We start from the raw sequence: 18581 nt of genomic DNA, 5'->3' as shown, positions 1-18581 counted from the left end.
TTTGATTGCACCATGGTCTGAGAGACTGTTTGTTATGATTTCCGTTCTTTTGCATTTGCTGAGGAGTGATTTACTTTCAATTATGTGGTCAATTTTAGAGTAGGTGTGATGTGGTGCTGGGAAGAATTCTGTGGATATGGGGTGGAGAGTTCTATAGATGTCTTTTAGGTTTGCTTGGTTCAGATCTGAGTTCAAGTTCTGGATATCCTTGTTAATTAATCTGTCTTGTTGAACTGTCTAATATTGACAGTGAAGTGTTAAAGTCTCCCACTATTATTGTGTGGGAGTCTAAGTCTCTTTGTAGCTTTTTAAGAACTTGCTTTATGTATCTGGGTGCTCCTGTATTGGGTGCATATATATTTAGGATCATTAGCTCTTCTTGTTGCATTGATCCTTTTACCATTATGTAATGCCCTTCTTTGTCTCTTTAGATCTTTGTTGGTTTAAAGTCTATTTTATCAGAGACTAGGATTGCAACTCCTGGTTTTTTTTTGCTCTCCATTTGCTTGGTAAATCTTCCTCCATCCCTTTATTTTGAGCCTATGTGTGTCCTTGCACATGAGATGGGTTTCCTGGATACAGCACACTGATGAGTTTTGACTTTTTATCCAGTTTGCCAGTCTGTGTCTTTTGATTGGGGCATTTAGCCCCTTTACATTTAAGGTTAATATTGTTATGTGTGAATTTGATCCTGCCATTTCGATGCTAGCTGGTTGTTTTGCCTGTTAGTTGATGCAGTTTCTTCATTGTGTTGATGGTCTTTACCATTTGGTATGTTTTTGGAGTGACTGGTACTTGTTGTTCCTTTCTATGTTTAGTGCTTCTTTCAGGAGCTCTTGTAAGGCAGGCCTGGTGGTGACTAAATCTCTCAGCAATTGCTTGTTTGTAAAGGATTTTATTTCTCCTTCGCTTATGAAGCTTAGTTTGGCTGGATATGAAATTCCAGGTTGAAAGTTCTTTTCTTTAAGGATGTTGAATATTGGCCCCCACTCTCTTCTGGCTTGTAGGGTTTCTGCCGAGAGATCCACTGTGAGTCTGATGGGCTTCCCTTTGTGTGTAACCCGACCTTTCTCTCTGGCTGCCCTTAGCATTTTCTCCTTCATTTCAACCCTGGTGAATCTGACGATTATGTGCCTCAGGGTTGCTCTTCTTGAGAAATATCTTTGTGGTGTTCTCTTTATTTCCTGGACTTAAATATTGGCCTGCCTTGCTAGGTTGCGGAAATTCTCCTGGATAATATCCTGAAGAGTATTTTCCAGCTTGGATTCATTCTCTCTGTCACATTCAGGTACACCTATCAAACGTAGATTAGGTCTTTTCACATAATCTCATATTTTTTGGAGGCTTTGTTCATTTCTTTTCACTCTTTTTTCTCTAATCTTGCCTTCTCGTTTTATTTCATTGAGTCGATCTTTGACCTCTGACATCCTTTCTTCTGCTTGGTCAATTTGGCTATTGAAACTTGTGTGTGCTTTGCGAAGCTCTCGTGTGGTGTTTTTCAGCTCCATCAAGTCATTTATATTCTTCTCTAAGCTGTTTATTCTCGCTAGCATTTTGTCAAACCTTTTTACAAGGTTCTTAATTTCTTTGCTTTGGGTTAGAACATGTTCTTTTAGCTCAGAGAAGTTTGTTATTACCCACCTTCTGAAGCCTGTTTCTGTAAATTCATCAGACTCATGTTCCATCCAGCTTTGTTCCCTTGCTGGTGAGGAGTTGTGATCCCTTGGAGGAGGAGAGGAGTTCTGGTTTTGGGTGTTTTCATCTTTTTTGTGCTGGTTTCTTCTCATCTTTGTGGATTTATTTACCTGTGGTCTTTGTAGTTGATAACTTTTGGGTGGTGTCTCTGAGTGGATGTCCTTTTTATTGACGTTGAAGTTACTTCTTTCTGGTTTTTTTTTAGTTTTCCTTCTAACAGTCAGGCCCCTCTGCTGTAGGACTGCTGGAGGTCCACTCCAGACTCTGCTTGCCTGGGGATCACATGCAGTGGCTGCAGAACATTAAGGGTTGCTGCCAGTTCCTTCTTCTGTTATCTTGGTCCCAGAAGGATAACCGTCAGATGTCAGCCTGAGCTCTCCTTTATGAGGTGTCTCTTTGGATATATGGGGGTTGGGGAGCTGCTTGAGGAGACAGTCTGTCCGTTATAGGAGCTCAAGTGCTGTGCTGGGAGCTCCGTTGTTCCATTCAGGGCCTCTGTGTTGTTCTTGCTGGGAACTGCACTCTAGAGCTGTTCCTATTCAGCCGTCTTGGATCCTCCCAGCCCCCCTACTCTTACTTCTTATGTGTCTGTCACCCCTGCTGGTCTGTAGTCCCATGGAGCAGACCCATGCTTACCTTGGTAGCCCTGGCCTATAACTCACCTGAGCTCTGCCAGTGTTTGTTGAGTAAACAAGTGCAGAAAAAGGCCCTTGGATGAGGACCTGAGCAAGGAAGAACAATTTGCCTCCATGATGCTAGCATGAAGCATTATTAGTCAATGAGACATCATTTCTCATCTGAAATACATTGTATATGCCCTGAAATGCGAATGATGTCAAAAATAAACATATCTATGAGGCTAGAAATAATTTTTCTATGTATTAATGGGAAATAATGCCTAAAAAATTATAAACCTTTATTCATATAAGATAAAGGATGAAGTTGACTTTAAGGTAGAATAGGATCCTCATTTATTAATTTGCTAATTATTTTCCTTGCAATAGACTTGCCTAACAAATTAGGTCTGTAGCAAACTTTCCCCCTGCCTTTCCTTCAACATGTAATGATGATCTTCTATCTTCATGTTCCATGCCTCAGGAAGTAGGTCACGAGGAGGGGAATTAGGTCAGAAACAAAGAAATTGAGGAGGTGGAGGATGGAGGAGAGCATGTTTCCCACAGGAAATTTCGAGATCCAGGCCACTCTTCTCTCTCCACTGAGGGGGCACAAGACAGATTCTGAGCCAGGCTATGGCAGAATCTGAGCAATGGCCCTTTGTCCCTGGGGAGAGCTGCATTAGGAAGCGGCAAGGAGGATCCTGAAGGTTTGAGTATTCATGTGTGTTCCGGGGCACTTCATTTTGGTTGAAGCATCAGCCTGTGTGGGGCTAGGGAGGAACGGCAGCCAGAGCTCGCTTCCTTAGGAAGGAACGTGCTTGCTCTGGGCTGACAGGCCTCCTTGGCAATGGCAGGAAGAGTCAGTTCCATGGGACTTTTAAGAACATAAACAATCCCCGCTTTATACAAACACTCAAACAAACCAAAGCTGGCTGTTAATTGTCTCCCTGGCCTGGATCCAAAGCAGCAATTTGGACTTGCCCCCTTCTTGGATTAATCTGGAATGACTCCCCCTATATCCCCTCTTACCCTAACCCCCCATACTCTGGAATCAAGAGACGAGACACTATTGACACTTGGGGTTGCAAAAGTCTTTGTTGTGGGGAGTTGTTCTGTGTGTTGTGGGATATTTAGCAGCATCCATGGTCTCTACCCACCAGATGTCAATAGCAACAGCCTGCAAACTGAATTGTGACAACCAAAAATGTTTCTAGACATTTCCAAGTGTCCCCTGAGGAGGAAAATTGTCTCAAGTTGAGAACAACTGATCTGCCATATACATACTAAAAACCTTTAATACCATGTATCAGAGTTTCAAAGTTTAAATGAGTGACCTGATTTTGACTGAGGATCAAATTCTGAACGAGGAAATGGCAATGGGGTGCGGGTGCATTGAGTGTGGCATGCGGCCAGTTCTGCTGGAAGCTGGTTCTGTGGCCTTAGGCAGGCCCATTATCCTTGAACCTTGTACTTGCTAACTAAAACTACAGCAAAATAGCAGCCTTCTTTGCGGTGTGTAGCTGTCCTCTGATGATAAGGTGATAAAACATCAGTCAGAGCTGGGAGTTCTTCGGAGAAAATTTGTTCTGTGATGAGGCTGGTTTATGTTTTTACTGTTCTTTTACTCGAAGCTTCATTAAACCAGGTTGTTGGCCTAGCAACTTATGGAGACATCACAGTCAAGATCTCCTCAGCAAAACTTGACTTCACATATTCCGTCCTGTCATCCCCATGTATCTTTGAAACAGCCCAGGAATCCTGAAATGGCATTTCTCAGCTTGTCTCTCACCCCAGGGGCCACGCAAACGGCCTTTAGTGGAGCCCACATGTTGCTTTTGGCGTACTCATGAGGTACGGTCGGCAGTGGATCTGACTGTAGCCCTGCTGGCGCCCTGGGGTCCACGTGGAGGAATCTGACATGGGCAAGAGGCACATCCAAAGGCACATCCGTAGAGCAGCCCTGCTCATTGTAGACATTTCTCATAATGTAGACATTTTTGCTTAAATGAGCCATGAGTAAAGGGAAAAAGCACTTTACTGTGGGTAATTTCTTTATACACTACTCAGCTGCCGGTGTTCCTTTATAACAACACGAAGGGACTAAGATACTTTTTGATCAAGTTCAGGATCCTTGAGCAGCTTTCAACACGCAGTTTTTTGTGGGCATAAGGAAAGTAACAGAGGCAGATGGTGTCCTCCATGAGCTCACAATCTGAGCATGTGAATGATTAATGCTTTGGGGCCAGGTTCCAGGGGGTCAAATCCCTATGAGCTGTGTGATCATTCTAAAGTTACCTAAACACTCTATTTCCTCATTTGTAAAGTGGACATAAACGCAGTACCTGGTCATAACACAAGCGAGGTTCTTAGATCAAAGCCTGGTTCATAATAAATTCTCAATCCATGTTAGTCGTTAATTGTATTACAATTCAGTCTGATCAACGCTATAGTAAAGCTGTAAGCAAAATGTTAGGAAGTCTCTAAGTGATGAATGTTTCCCAAAGCAATCCTGGAAGACTTGGCCATTGCAAGTCTATGGCTCTGACAAAGGAAAAGACTCAGGAACCAGGAGGATGCAAGTAAATCCAGTTACCCAGCAGCCCATATAGCTTCACTCAAGTCAAGCTGTCTTGCAGAAGTGGGTGGGGCAGCTTGACTTCCCACTGTGTCCTCTCTAGTGAATATGGCCTGCGCCCAGTGTCTGCTGAGGTCACTCCACATTCATGGAGCTGGGAACAGCTGCTTTCAGGAAAAGGTCGGCTGTTGCTGAAATGATGGACTTTCCTAGCATTTAAATTGTTTATGTGAGGCCAGGTGCAGTGGCTCAGGCCTGTAATCCCAGCATTTTGCAAGGCCAAGGCGGGCAGATCACTTGAGGCCAAGAGTTTGAGACCAGCCTGGCCAACATGGTGAAACCTCATCTCTACAAAAAACATAAAAATTAGTCGGGCGTGGTGGTGCACACCTGTAATCCCAGCTACTCAGGGGGCTGAGGCACAAGAATTGCTTGAACCTGGGAGGCAGAGGTTGCTGTGAGCTGAGATTGTGCCACTGCACCCCAGCCTGGGTGACAGAGTGAAATTCTGTTTCAAAATAAATAAATAAATAAATAAATAAAATTGTTTATAAGGAACAAATGGCCAATGATTCAGAGAAATACCTACTACTGGTCTGGAAAAGACTCACAAAGCTAGAACAATTTCTGTACTAGCTTTGTGAATGCAGCCATTAAAGCATGACTGACTTTTACATCCAGGCATAGCTTAAAAAAAAAAAAAAGTCAAATCTGGAGAACTGACAGGGGCCTTCCCTAGTGGCAGTGCTCAGGAGTGGTGGAGGTGCCCGACGGACGTGTCTGTCCCAGAAAAGAAGCATTGGCACCCTGGCAATGGTTATTAATGAATCCTAAATTTCCCTTGGCTTTTGGCTTCCTTTTGGGTTCTCTGACAATCACACTGAATATAACTATCAAGTGCCAAGACAAGCCAATGGGGAAATTGTTGTGTCTTTTCAGCAAAGGGTGCCAGGACAACTGGATATCACCTGTGAAAGAATGAAGATGGACCCTGCTTCACACCATCTATAAAAACTAACTCAAAATGAAGCAAAAGACATTTTGGAAGAGCTAAAAACTATGAGACTCTTGGAAGAAAATGTAGGGGTAAATCTTGGTGACCTTGGAGTAAGCAGTGGTTTCTTAGATAGGATACCAAAAGGACAAGCGATAAAAGAAAAAATAATTAAGTTGGGCATCATCGAAATTAAAAACTTTTGTGTTTCAAAGGACACTATTATAAGAAAGTGAAAGGACCACCAAATGGGAGAAAACATTTGCACACAAAAACTTGTACACAAATATTGGCAGCAGCATTATTCGTAACGGCCCACAGTGGAAACAAACCAATTGTCCATCAGTGATGATGAACAAAAGGTGGGCTATCCATACGGTGGGAAGCTGTTCAGCCGTAAGAAAGGAAAGACGTCTTGCCACATGCTCCAACATGGATAAGCCTGGAAAATGTTATGCTGAGCCCAAGAAGCCAGGCACAAAGGCCACATATTGCATGACTACATTTATATGAAATGTGCTGAATAGACAGCCAAATCCATACAGAAGAAGGTGGATCAGTGGCTGCTGGGGCTGGGGGAAGAGAGTGACTGCTAATGGGTTTGCGGTTTCTTTGGGGGCTGATGAAAATTTTCTGGAACTAGGTAAAGGTGATAGTTGTACAATCACAATACACTAAAAATTGCTGAATTGTGCACTAATGGTATGGGAGATGTATTGCAAAACAAAAAAAAAAAGTGTAGGGGGCTGGACCAGGTGATAACAGCATGGCCATGCCTCAGACATTTTCACGAGGGACCCTCCATGATCCTGCAGGTGCCCGGAGAGAGCCCCAGCTCTGCCCTCAAGGCTTGGCTGAGGGCTTCCTGGAGGAGGAGCTTTGGCTCAGTGCTGAGCTGAGCCAACCACAGTCTTTGGAGTCTGAAGGCATCATCCACAATCCCATGGAGCATTGTATTAGCCACATTGCAGCTTCATGACTCGCTGCTGCCAGGGCCTCAAAGAAGTGCTCTTCCTGGGCACAAACCCAGGACCTTTTGTCATGGCCCAGACATGAGTGCCCTTTGGGGAAGTGAACATAGTCTGGAACTGGCTGGGCATTGGAGGGCCTGTACTCACCCCTCCCCAAGAGCACCCTAAGCACCTAAGCAATCAGTGCTGGTGGGGTGCTCACAGTCAGAGGCGAGCAGTGCCTGATTCTGGGGCTTTTCCTGGAACCTCTGTGGAAAACCTGGGGTCTTCTCTTGTCACTGCTTTGTCCACAATCTGTGTTCTCTGCTATTCCTGGCTCCCAAGAGCACAGCCTTACTCCTGCTGAGCTGCCTGCCAAGCAGCAAGAACAGCTTCTTGGGATCTGTGGTGCAGCCCTCTGCCAACAGGTGCGGCTGCAGTGGGTGCGGCTGGGGGTGGGAGTGGGCTGGCTGGGGCAGTAGTGGGCATGAATGGCTCTGGCAGGCCTGATGCCAGAGATCCAAGTGAAGGGACTCCTGCATCGCTCTCCCCATAACCCACAGGCCAACAGGGCTGGTAGGCAGTCACCAAATGAATTGACTGAGTGAGTTGGGGCTGCTGCCATGGCTATTGAAATGAGTGCCCCAAGGCCTGGCATGGTACACATGGGACACATTCAGGGCCTCCAAGTTACTCTTGGGCAAGCAGATAACAACACACCTCCTAGACTGAAGCCAGAGGTCCTCCTGGGCTCCCTGGTTGCCAGGAAACACACGCTTCAATCTATTGAACTGTCTTCCAACCTGCCGTGGCAGTTTTGACAGCACTCCATTCGCCCTGCTGAGTCCTACTTTCCTCACCTTGCCTGAGCATTGCCCCTTTGTGGGAGGGAATCAGCAGAAGGTGCTCTGTTGCACTTCAGATGCTTCTACCTCGTCATTTCCTTGGAAGTCTCTGTTAAAGGAGGAGCTCCCTAGACTGCCTTCTAAGGTCGCATTTGGTTTTTCAGAGGAAATATCTTGTCAGGATCCCTGCGCATCCTTACAGAACAGCTGCCTTCAGCTGACCCCTTTCCTCATGGGATCAGGACAAAGCATGGGACAAGAAATTCAGAGTAACCTTCTCATGAGAGGCTGAGGCTGGATAAAGGAAGAATTCAGTGTGGTGGTGTGAGTCAGAAGACCTGGATTTTCATCCCAGCTTGTGATTTGCCAGCTTTATGATGGTCAAATTGATGAAGCCTGGGCCTCAGGCTCCTCACCTGTAAAAGGGGGCTGCCTCCCTCTAGGGTTGGTGTGAAGGTTAATGGAGACAACACTTGAATTGTCTTGCACAGGCCTGGCTCATGGCTTTGCTTTCTTGCTTTCTTACCTCGGGGTTGGGGAGTCACTGCACTGTGCTCCAAGGGAAGCCCCTCTCCACTCAGAACACCTTGCTTGGGAAGAGTCTGGGCTCCCAGCTGTGGCCAAGGTGAGGGGCGAATTCTTTATCTGTCAGAGATGGACCAGTGAGTTTATGACAAACCCAGCCTCTGATTTTTCCAGTCTAAGCATTAAAAGCTCCTAAACTCAGCCACTGTGGTGGCTCACACCCATAATCCCAGCACTTTGAGGGGCCAAGGCAGGCAGATCACTTGAGGTCAGGAGTTTGAGACCAGCCTGGCCAACATGGTGAAACCCCATCTCTACTGAAAATAGAAAAATTAGCCAGGCATGGTGGATGTGCCTACAATTCCAGCTGCTTGGGAGGCTGAGGCAGGAGAATCGCTTGAACCTAGGAGGCGGAGGTTGCGATGAGCCAAAATCACACCACTGCACTCCACCCTGGGCGTCAGAGTGAGACTCCATCTCATAAATAAATAAATAAATATATAATAGCTCTCAAACCTTAAAAATAGCTACAAAGCGCCTCCTCTGTCTCTGTGCCAGCCACGTCTCTCTACTCCTCAATCTTATTTTGCCTGATTTACTGCAAGCCAAGTCTCTTGATTCTGTACTTGCACTTTGCAGTTGATGATTTTTTTTTTTTTTTTAGAGATGGAGTCTCACTCTGTCACCAGGCTGGAGTGCAGTGGTGCGATCTCTTGGCTCACTGCAACCTCCGCCTCCTGGATTAAAGTGATTCTTGTGCCTCAGCCTTCTGAGTAGCTGGGATTACAGGCACGCGCCACCACACCCAGCTAATTTTTGTATTTTTAGTAGAGACAGGGTTTCACCATGTTGGCCAGGAAGGTCTCAATCTTCTGACCTTGTTATCTGCCCACCTTGGCCACCCAAAGATGATTTTTTTTAATGTAGCAGAAATGTATGTTGTTCCTGTCACATTTTTTCTTGTAATTTTAGCTCCTCTTTCTATCCCTTCAAAATCTCATTGGACCCCCACATGAAAGGCTTGTGGTCTCTTCAAGCTACACGTCATCGATAAATGTGACAAGTATATGTCTTTCACTAAGACATTGATTAAAAAGCATTGAATAGGAATTGGTCATGGATAGAAGGTGGTGTTTTAAGAAGATTATTTGTTGGAGATCAAAACAACACTATGGTGTGTATGCAACAGTTCTGTTGTCCGAAGTGATTGGAAGCCTATGTTACTAGTTCCTGCTGACTCGTGCTTGAGGTGGCTTCTTTCCTTGCATATTTGGAATTTTGGATTGTAAATTCATGTTTCTCAGGGTTTCACCTTTGAGAGTCCTGTGTGGTCTCTGGAGAACAGTGTTGCATTGGAGCCCATAGTTTCAGTCTGGGATGTTGATTTCTTACCTGGGGTGAGATGGGAGCTTAATGGATCATGTAGATCATATAAATTTGAATCTCACGCCTAGATAAAGGCAGAGCCCTTGTGAATGATCAGGGGAGATACGTTTTCTATCTAAAGCCCTGCGCAAACTAGATAAGCTATTTCATTATCTCTCTTTGCAAGTGAGCAGATTTTTTTTTTTTCTGTCATCTTTTTATCTGGAGTGGAAACCTCAGAAGGTCTTGGCTCTATGCAGGAATCACAGCTCTGACACATGCGTGCTCTAGGCCCAGGCCTCAGCTTCTGTCCCTGTTGGTGGCCATTACATCCAAAGCTTCTTGGGTATCAAGATTGGCAGCTCTCCCCTTCCAACTCCTCCACATCCAATGCAGCTGCCCCAGGATCTCCTACTTCTTTGGTTTCAGTTTTCTTTGTCTTCTTTTTTGCTGCCGGATTTTCCTTTCTTTAGCAAAGCTCAGTTAGTGCATTTGAAAGCCTGTTCATTATCTTTTCTCTACTATTTCAAGGTGTTTTTAGAGCAGAAAGGTTTCTAAGTTTCCTAGTCTGCCATACTGCCAGAAATGTAAGCCTCTGTGGTACAATTTCTCTCTATTAAACTTGCAAAAATTTAGCAGGGGCATGTGTGGGGGCGAGGGAAGAGCTCACATGCTACTGATGGGAATCTAAATTGATACATCAACTCCTGAGGGCATTTTGCAATCAAAAATATAAAAAAATGATATATGTCATTTGTCCCAGCAATTTCCATTTCTAGGAATTTATTCTGTTAAATCATCGTGAATGTGTGCAAAGCTTCGGGTTCAGGATGTTTGTCATAGTTGTATCCAGCCTCAGCATTTCCAAAATGTTCACGCTGTTTAAATATTCCAGTCGGGAAAACAAAAAGGAAAAAAACAAGAAGGAAGGGGAAGAACTTATATCAGGCAAAGAAAAACTTTCTGAGAAATCTTCAGCAAACGAATGCTTAGGACTCTGGAGTCAGATCACATCTCTTGGCCATCCCTAGCTATGAGGGAATCTTGGAAAATCAGAGTTTTTATTTGGGTACAACTGAGATTTTGTTAGTAAGGAAGAAGGGAGGAATGGATACTAGTATGTAAGTTTATGTGTGTGTGTATTAGTCAGGGTTCTCTAGAGTGACAGAACTAATAGGAAAGATGAACATATACAGGTGAGTTTATTAAGGAGTATCGACTCACACAGTCACAAGGTGAGGTCCCAAGGTGAGGCTGTCTGCAAGCTGAGGAGCCAGGCAGCCAGTCTAAATCCTAAAGCTGAAGAACGTGGAGTTCAGTGTTTGAGGGCAGGAAGCATCCAGCATAGGAGAAAGATGTAGGCTGGGAGACTAAACCAGTCTAGCCTCTCCACGTTCTTCTGCCTGATTTTATTCTAGCCATGCTGCAGCTGATTATGTGGTGCCCACCCAGACTGCAGGTGGGTCTGCCTATTCCAGTCCACTGACTCAAATGTTAATCTCGTTTGGCAACACCCTCACAGACACACCCAGGAACAACACTTTGCATCCTTCAATCCAGTCAAGTTGACACTCAGTATTAACCATCACAGTATGTATGTGTATATGCATGTAAATATATTTGTATGTACGTATCTATGCATCTGTCATCTATTGATTGATATGCTTCTAGAAGGGTAGACATCAAGTTCTTTTGATATTTATTCCTAGTTGAAAGAATTTTAAAGGTAATTTTTACCTTCTTGTTTTTGCATATTTGACAATATAATACAGCTACATTATATTTGTTTTTTAAATAAATTTTAAAATTTTAAATATTTTAAAATATATATTAGATAATAAAATATGAGATAATATAATACAGCTGTATTATATTTATTTTTTAAAAGTCACTCAAGAGTCTGGGTGCAGTGACTGATTTACACCTGTAATCTTAGCACTTTGGGAGGTCGAGGGGGGTGACTTGCTTGAACCTAGGAGATCGAGACCAGCCTGGACAACATGGTAAAACACTGTCTCTCCAAAAAATACAGAAAAATTATCTAGGTGTGGTGGTTCACACTTGGGATCCCAGCTACTTAGGAGACTGATGTGGGAGGATCACTTGAGCTGAGGAAGCAGAGGTTTCCCTGAACCAAGATTGCACCATTGCACTCTAGCCTGTGTGACAGGGTGAGACCCTGTCTCAGAGAAAAAAAAAGTCACTCAAGAAAGGTTATAGTTGTTAAGGATGGAGTGGCACATGATGGAGTTAGGACCACAGCCAGGTGTGGTGCCAGAGAGTGGTGAGAAGCAGAGAACCACAGTATCTCAGGAGTGTGGGATGAGGATATAGCAGCTGCCAGAGTAAGGCACCCTCACTGTTCTCAATGGATGGTGACGCCCTTAGTTTTTAATTGAGGGGGTCTAGATGTTGCCCGTTGTCTTGTATGTGCTGCCTACAACTCATTTGGAATCTAGAGGGCAGAATGGGAGACTCCGGAGCCCCTCCAGACATCCCTACTTTGAAGGTGGGATATCTTGATTGTGTGTGGATTTTTTTTTTATCACCCAGATAGCTGCTTGGCATTTTGTCTGACTTCTCATTTCAGCTCTTGAGTTGATTGAAATGTTCTAAGACCTCCTTCATGTTGTGTCCGGCCTCAGAAAACAGACCAGAGTTGTCTTCCCCCAGAGGAATAGGCCATAGAGTTATGATGTTACCATGAGAGCAGCTGGTGGATCTTGAGAGTCCCGCCACGAAAGGACAAGAGCAACGTGCTGGGAACGTCAGAGAAGCACGGTTTTTCCCCTTTACCGGGAACCGTGCTGATGATGGTGGCTGCCATTTATTGAGTGTTTACTGTATTTTCTCAGTTAGTCCTTAAAACCACTTCACAAGATAGATTCTCATTTTATAATTAAGAAAATAAAGGCTTGGACAGGTTAAGTAACTTGTGTAAGATCACACAGCCAGGACAGTGAGAAAGGGGTCACTGTGTGCTGTCTGGTTTTGAGTCTATGTTTGTAACCATTTGCTATTCTACTCAGGGTGGCCAACAATCCTGCTTTACTTTGGACTGTCCTGGTTCAAGCTCTTTAAGTCCCACATTCTGAGAGACCGCTCAGTTCCAGGCAAACCTGGACAGCTAGATTTGCTTCCTTGGCATGAACAGTTCTCTTTCCACTGAGTGCTCAGGGGTCTGTGTCTTCTTCACACCTGGATGGTCTCTGGGTACAATTGAAGTTGGGTATTTCCATAGTGCCCCCGGGCAACAATAGGCACATAATTGATACCAAAGGAAAAAAAATTCTACTGGAATTAGTGAGTGAATAAATGACTAACATCACCTACAGCAACTACTTTTCGGTTATCCATTATGAGTCAATTGTTAGGTGCTGTGGGAAATAAATAAATTACTGAGTAATGTGAATAACTGAATTGCACTCCAGGGTAGAGACTTGCACTGTTGGTGGTGTCAACAAAGATTGATTAAGGGGTATTGCATCACAGGCTTGATGACTTTAATGACAGCAATGAAACCCACAGCAGTAACACCACTCTGCTTTGGTAGGTCCTGGAGTTTATAAGCCTCATCCCTCACACAGTCTAATTCTTCTGCCTCCCAGCAGAGGTGTGAGATATTCAACTCTACTTCACAGGCAGGGAGAGTGAGTCAGAAAGGACCACAAGCTTATGATCTAAAGCTATGATTGCATAGTTGAGGGTGAGGGGTACCCAGGCCACCTCCAGGCCACTGTCGTGTTTTGTGGTCTACATAATTTTTTTAAACAAAATTGAATTGGTGACTCACACGTTTAATCCCAGCACTTTGGGAGGCTGAGCCCAGGAGTTCAAGACCAACCTGGGCAACAGCAAGACTTGGTCTCTACAAATAATAAAAAAAAAGTAGCCAGGTGTGGTGACACAAACCTGTGGTCCCAGCTACTTGGGAGGCTGAGGTGGAAGAATCACTTGCGCTGGGGCAGTTGAGGCTGTAGTGAGCCATGATTATGCCACTGCACTCCAGCCTGGGCAACAGAGAGAGACCCTGTCTCAACAACAAGAAAAAAATGGAATTGCATGACAATTAAAGACTGGAAGATTTTGCATAAAAATCTGAATTTCAAGTTCTTCTTGACAAAATGGAAGCTATGACAGCCCTGTGTTCTCAATCATGGTTGTCACTCATGATGCGGCATTGACCCTCCAGTTTCCTCATTTCCAGGACTGTCCTGGCCTATGTCACTTGGGGCACCAAAACAAAGAGACCAGAAGGTAAAGAAAGTAGTGGAAGAAGGCATGTGACCGTAGGAGCCTCAGGGACCCCAATAGTTGGCTCATGTTCCAAAGGATCAAGAACACAGCTGCAAGGAAAAGCCACCTCTGCTGAGGCCAGAAGCAGACCCCTGTCTCCTTTGGGAATCTAGATGTTGTACTTGACTTCTCCTTCTGCACCATCATCGTTCTCCTCCCATTTAGTCAAGTCACAAACAAACTTTTAATTTTTCCCAATTAACCATTTCCTTCAATAAGCGGCAACTCCACTCTTACAGGTGTTCAGGCCATACACTTTGGAGACATTCTTAACTCTCTCAGACCACACCTCACTGTCTGCTTCTGCCATCCTGGTGCAGACCACCGTCAGCTCTTGCTTGGGATGCCGTGGAAGCGTCCTGATTGCTCCCCCTGCTTCCACCTCACCCTGCTGCTGCCTATTCCCAGTACTGCCAGAGAGGGATCCTGTCAAAATAAGAGTGGGATAGCCAGGCACTGCGGCCCATACCTGTAATCCCAGTGCTTTGGTACGGTGAGGAGGGAGGATCGCTTGAGCCCAGGAGTTCAAGACTGCAGTGTGCCATAATTGTGCCTGTGAGTAGTTACTGTACTCTAGCCAGGGCAACATAGCAAGACCCCATCTCTATAATTAAAAAAAAAAATATTAGCTGGTGCACAACTGTAGGCTGAGGTGGGAGGATCACTTGAGCCCAGGAGTTTGAGGTTATAGTGAGCTGTGATTGCACCACTGCATTCCAGACTGGGCAACAGAGCAAGACTGACCCTGTCTCTAAATACACCCTCCTCGCCCACCCCCGACACACAATCTGGTGCAGTGGCTCATGCCTGTAATGTCAGCGTGAGCCCAGTATATATTTAAATACACACAGTGCTGGAGCCGCTGCTGCTGAGTCCAGATCTCATTGCCATATGTGCCCCACCCCCCAACGCCTGCCTAACGTGCATTCCTGATTCCTTTTGGTTCCAAGTCTAATATGGCAACTCTCAAGGATCAGCTGATTCATAATCATCTAAAGGAAGAACAGATCCCCCAGAAAAAAACAAAAATAACAATACAACAATAAAAAATGATACACATTAATAAACAGTATAGTACAGCAACTATTTTCATAGCATTTACATTGTATTAGATATTATAAGCAATGTAGAGATGGTTTAGATCCTAGGGGAGGATGTGTGTAGGTCATATGCAAACATGATGCCATTTTATATTAGGGACTTGACATCTCAGATTTTGTTATCCTCAGGGATCCTGGAACCAATCTCTCTGTGAATATTGAGGGAAGACTGTAATATACTTAATCAATTATTTATTAATGGTTATCTGATTATTTTGTATTTTTCGGGATATGTGAAGCCTTGATGGCATTCTTGTATATACATATTTACATATACCTCTGATTATTTCTTAAGAATAAATTTCTAGAAGCAGAATTACTAGGTCAAAGTTTCTGCAGATTTCAAAGGTCTTTAGTGCCCTAGGTCCTAGGGAATGACTGGAAATTTCTGAGAAGAATGATGTGGGAAGTGTCTTTTCTTCTCATTTTTGCTGATTACTTTAACTTCGTTATGAAGGACAACCCCTGAGGCTCCTGCCTGGTCTCCACTCCTCCCCTGAGAATGATCCAGTGTCCATAATCAAGGAGGAAGGGCTCTGCCTTAATGTTCCTACCACCTGTCATCCTCCTTAGCCTTCTCCATCCCTGGCCCCCACCTCAAGAGCCTGGGTATGTGTCAACACTTGGTGTTGGGTTTAGGTCACAGAGCACTGAGGCTGGGGCAGGGACTGCCATGTTGCTGAACAGAGGTCCCCAGCCCTGTGACCAGAACTGCTCCAACAGGCACCTCCCATCCTGGGGTGTTCATTGTCCTCCCACAATTCCTGCTCATCCTTGGAGTTTATGTGTCCTTCAGTCATCTCTGATTCTAATTTCCTGCTTCTCCAGAGCTCTCCAAATCGTCCTTCCCTCTGCCTCTTCCCTGTGATCCCTGAACACCTACCCTACCTCCTCAGACAAGCTAAGTGTCTTGTCCTGGACAGTTTAACTGGTGATTCAGGGATTTATATGAGGAGAGTTTTATTGCAGTATCATGCAGTGGATAAATTAAAATGAAATATTTCTGCCATTAAAATCCACCCCACTTCCTCCCATTTCCTACTTCCAGCCATTCACAGTGCTGCTCAGCTCAGCTCCGCCCCTTGCCCTGGATGCAGTGTGGGCTTGCCCTCTGCCCTTTCTCGTTCTATCCTCTACTTCTACTCCAACCAGCATTTTACACAGCCCTGGAGACAGTCTGGGGGGCTCCATCCAAGGGGCCCAGGCAACAGTCAGGGGAGAAGGGAGCGGAAGTATTCAGGCCTGGTAGGAACAGCCAGCTCCCCTTGACACTTGCCCCTGTCCTGGAAGTCCTTCTGCAGAAGTTCCTTCCCTGCCCAGAACCTCAGGGCTCCCCTCCCAGGAGCTGGCACAGAGGGCCCCTCAGATGGAGCATTTTAAGGGCTGGCTCAATGTGGCAGAAGGCAACTACCTAGCCTTTCTACCTGGCAGGGCAACTGAGGGGTCAACTGACATAATGGATGAGGAACTGCCTCATAAAAGGTCACACAAACATAAGACATTGTTATACAATTGTTTTTATTGGGAAATGTAACTTAGTTCCAAACAACCACTTTCAGAAGAACTCCTAGAACATAATTACAGTGAACATCTGTTGTTTTTGGCCTGTCCAATGGCCCTTTCCCCTTCTTCTGGGAACTATACTACCTACTCCCCTTCCTCTGGGGAATTGTACCTCTTAAACTCCAAACTTGTGACCCTGCTGGGGGCTGCCATGATGTGACTCCACTGCTGGGTCCCAGGGATGGACATATGGACATGTGACCCAGGCTTGGCCAATCACAGTAGCCCCACCCCCCACCTACACGATGATTGGTCCCTGCGATCCATGACCAAGGTCTGGTCAATTGCCATTCTGCCTCGAGATTTTGACATAAGGAGGCAATTAGAACAACCCTTTCCTTCCAGTGGAGGTTTCTGAGCAGGGGTGATAGGAGTTTCTCAGTCTATTCAGGCTTCTATAACAAAATGCCTTAGACTGGGAGGCTTAAAAACAAGTTATTTCTCCCAGTTCTGCAGACTGGGAAGTTAAAGATCAAGGTGCCAGCAGATTTGGTGTCTGGTGATGGCCTGCTTTCTGGCTCATAGCTTGCTACAGTTTGAATGTCCCCTCTAAAACTCATGTTGAAACTTAATCCCCAATGTGACAATATTGAGAGGCAGAGCTTTTAAGAGGTAAGTGAAGGACTCTGCTCTCTTGAATGGATTAAACCATTTATCGATGAGGGGATTAATCTATTTATGGATGAATGGATTAATGCGATAGCATGGGAGGGGAACTGGTGGCTTTGTGAGAAGAGGAAAAGAGACCTGAGGAAGTAGGTTTGCACACTTGGTCCCCTTGCTTTGTGATGGCCTGTGTTGCCTTGGGATTCTTCAGAGTTCCCACCAGCAAGAAGGCTCTCACCAGATGTGACACCCTGTACCTTGGACTTCTCAGAGTCCATAACTATAAGAAATATATTCTTTTTCTTTATAAATTGCCCAGTTCAGAAAACAGACTTAAGACATAGATGGTGACTTTTCACTATGTCCTCACATGGTGAAAGGGGCAAGGGGGTCTCTCCTGGTCCTTATTTATGAGGACAGTAATTCCATTCATGAAGGCTCCATCCCCAGGACCAAATTACCTCCCTAAGGCCCCACTCCCTGATACCATCACCTTGGGGATGAGGATTGTGACATGTGAATTTTGGGGGGACATAACGTTCAGTCCATTGCCTGGTTGTTGAAGTCTTGTCTTGTCTTGCCCTTGATCTGCCTCCCACTGCCATTTAGAGGAAGCCTCTACAGCAGGAAGAATAATGCCAACCTGGGGGCTGGTGCTGGGAAGCAGAATCCAGAGGAGGGTGAGGTTCTCCCCTGTCCATCTTGGGAGCTCCCCGTCCTGGCTGTCCCTGAGACAGGCACTGTCCCTGCGCTTCCCTGACTCCTTTCCTTCAGCCACAGTGAACTTTTTGTCCCTTACATATGACAGAATCCTGACCTATATGAGTTAACCCACTCATGGTTACTCCAAGTACTTCATGTATGAATATCTTACTTCTCCAGAATTATTTGAAATGTCTCTTGGGAAGGACTCGTCTTGATTTAGAATAGTCATCAGACATAAACCCAAGAGTTTGAGGCTGCAGTGAGCTCTCCAGCCTGAGAGGAAAAAAAAAAGGAGACAGTAAAGATATGGTTATATGATTAAACCAAACATAATTAGTTATCTTTGCAAATAACCCCTTCATTTGCCTTAAATCAGAGCATGTTGAGGCGTGACAAGTAGTATGTCATAGATGCTATGCATATATGAGATAGGAGATGAGCCAATGCATACATTTGTAATTAAGGAAAACTGAGAATCCATTCACTTTTTTCTCTACCTAGAGGCAATTCTGTTTGCTGCAAAGAATCAAGAGGCAAGGCCTGTAAGACACTGGGGAAAAGACAAGAAAAATTGGAACTTCTTTTTTCTGTTCTGGAATCTTGTTTTGAATGTTGCTTAAAATGACTGAATCTTATTCATACTCTGGCAGTCATTTCTTGCAGAAGAGATTTCTGCCCAGACAAGATGCAAATTGTAGATTGGACCCTTTGATTTTGGAGTCTGAGAATATACAGAGGCTACTAA

The 18581-nt window shown here is 44.8% G+C and overlaps 1 pseudogene; it reads left to right on the top strand.

Annotated features, from left to right (window-relative positions):
• The first annotated feature begins 6856 nt into the window (after nucleotides 1-6856).
• On the top strand, nucleotides 6857-7470 carry LOC105708992 (single-strand selective monofunctional uracil DNA glycosylase-like; annotated as a pseudogene).
• Nucleotides 7471-18581: the final 11111 nt, after the last annotated feature.

The sequence above is a fragment of the Aotus nancymaae genome, unplaced genomic scaffold, assembly GCF_030222135.1.
Source record: "Aotus nancymaae isolate 86718 unplaced genomic scaffold, 86718_ANA_hifiasm-v0.15.2.pri h1tg000020l, whole genome shotgun sequence".
NCBI lineage: Eukaryota > Metazoa > Chordata > Mammalia > Primates > Aotidae > Aotus > Aotus nancymaae.
Note: the sequence above shows the minus strand (reverse complement) of the source record. Positions and strands in the feature narration are given on the sequence as shown.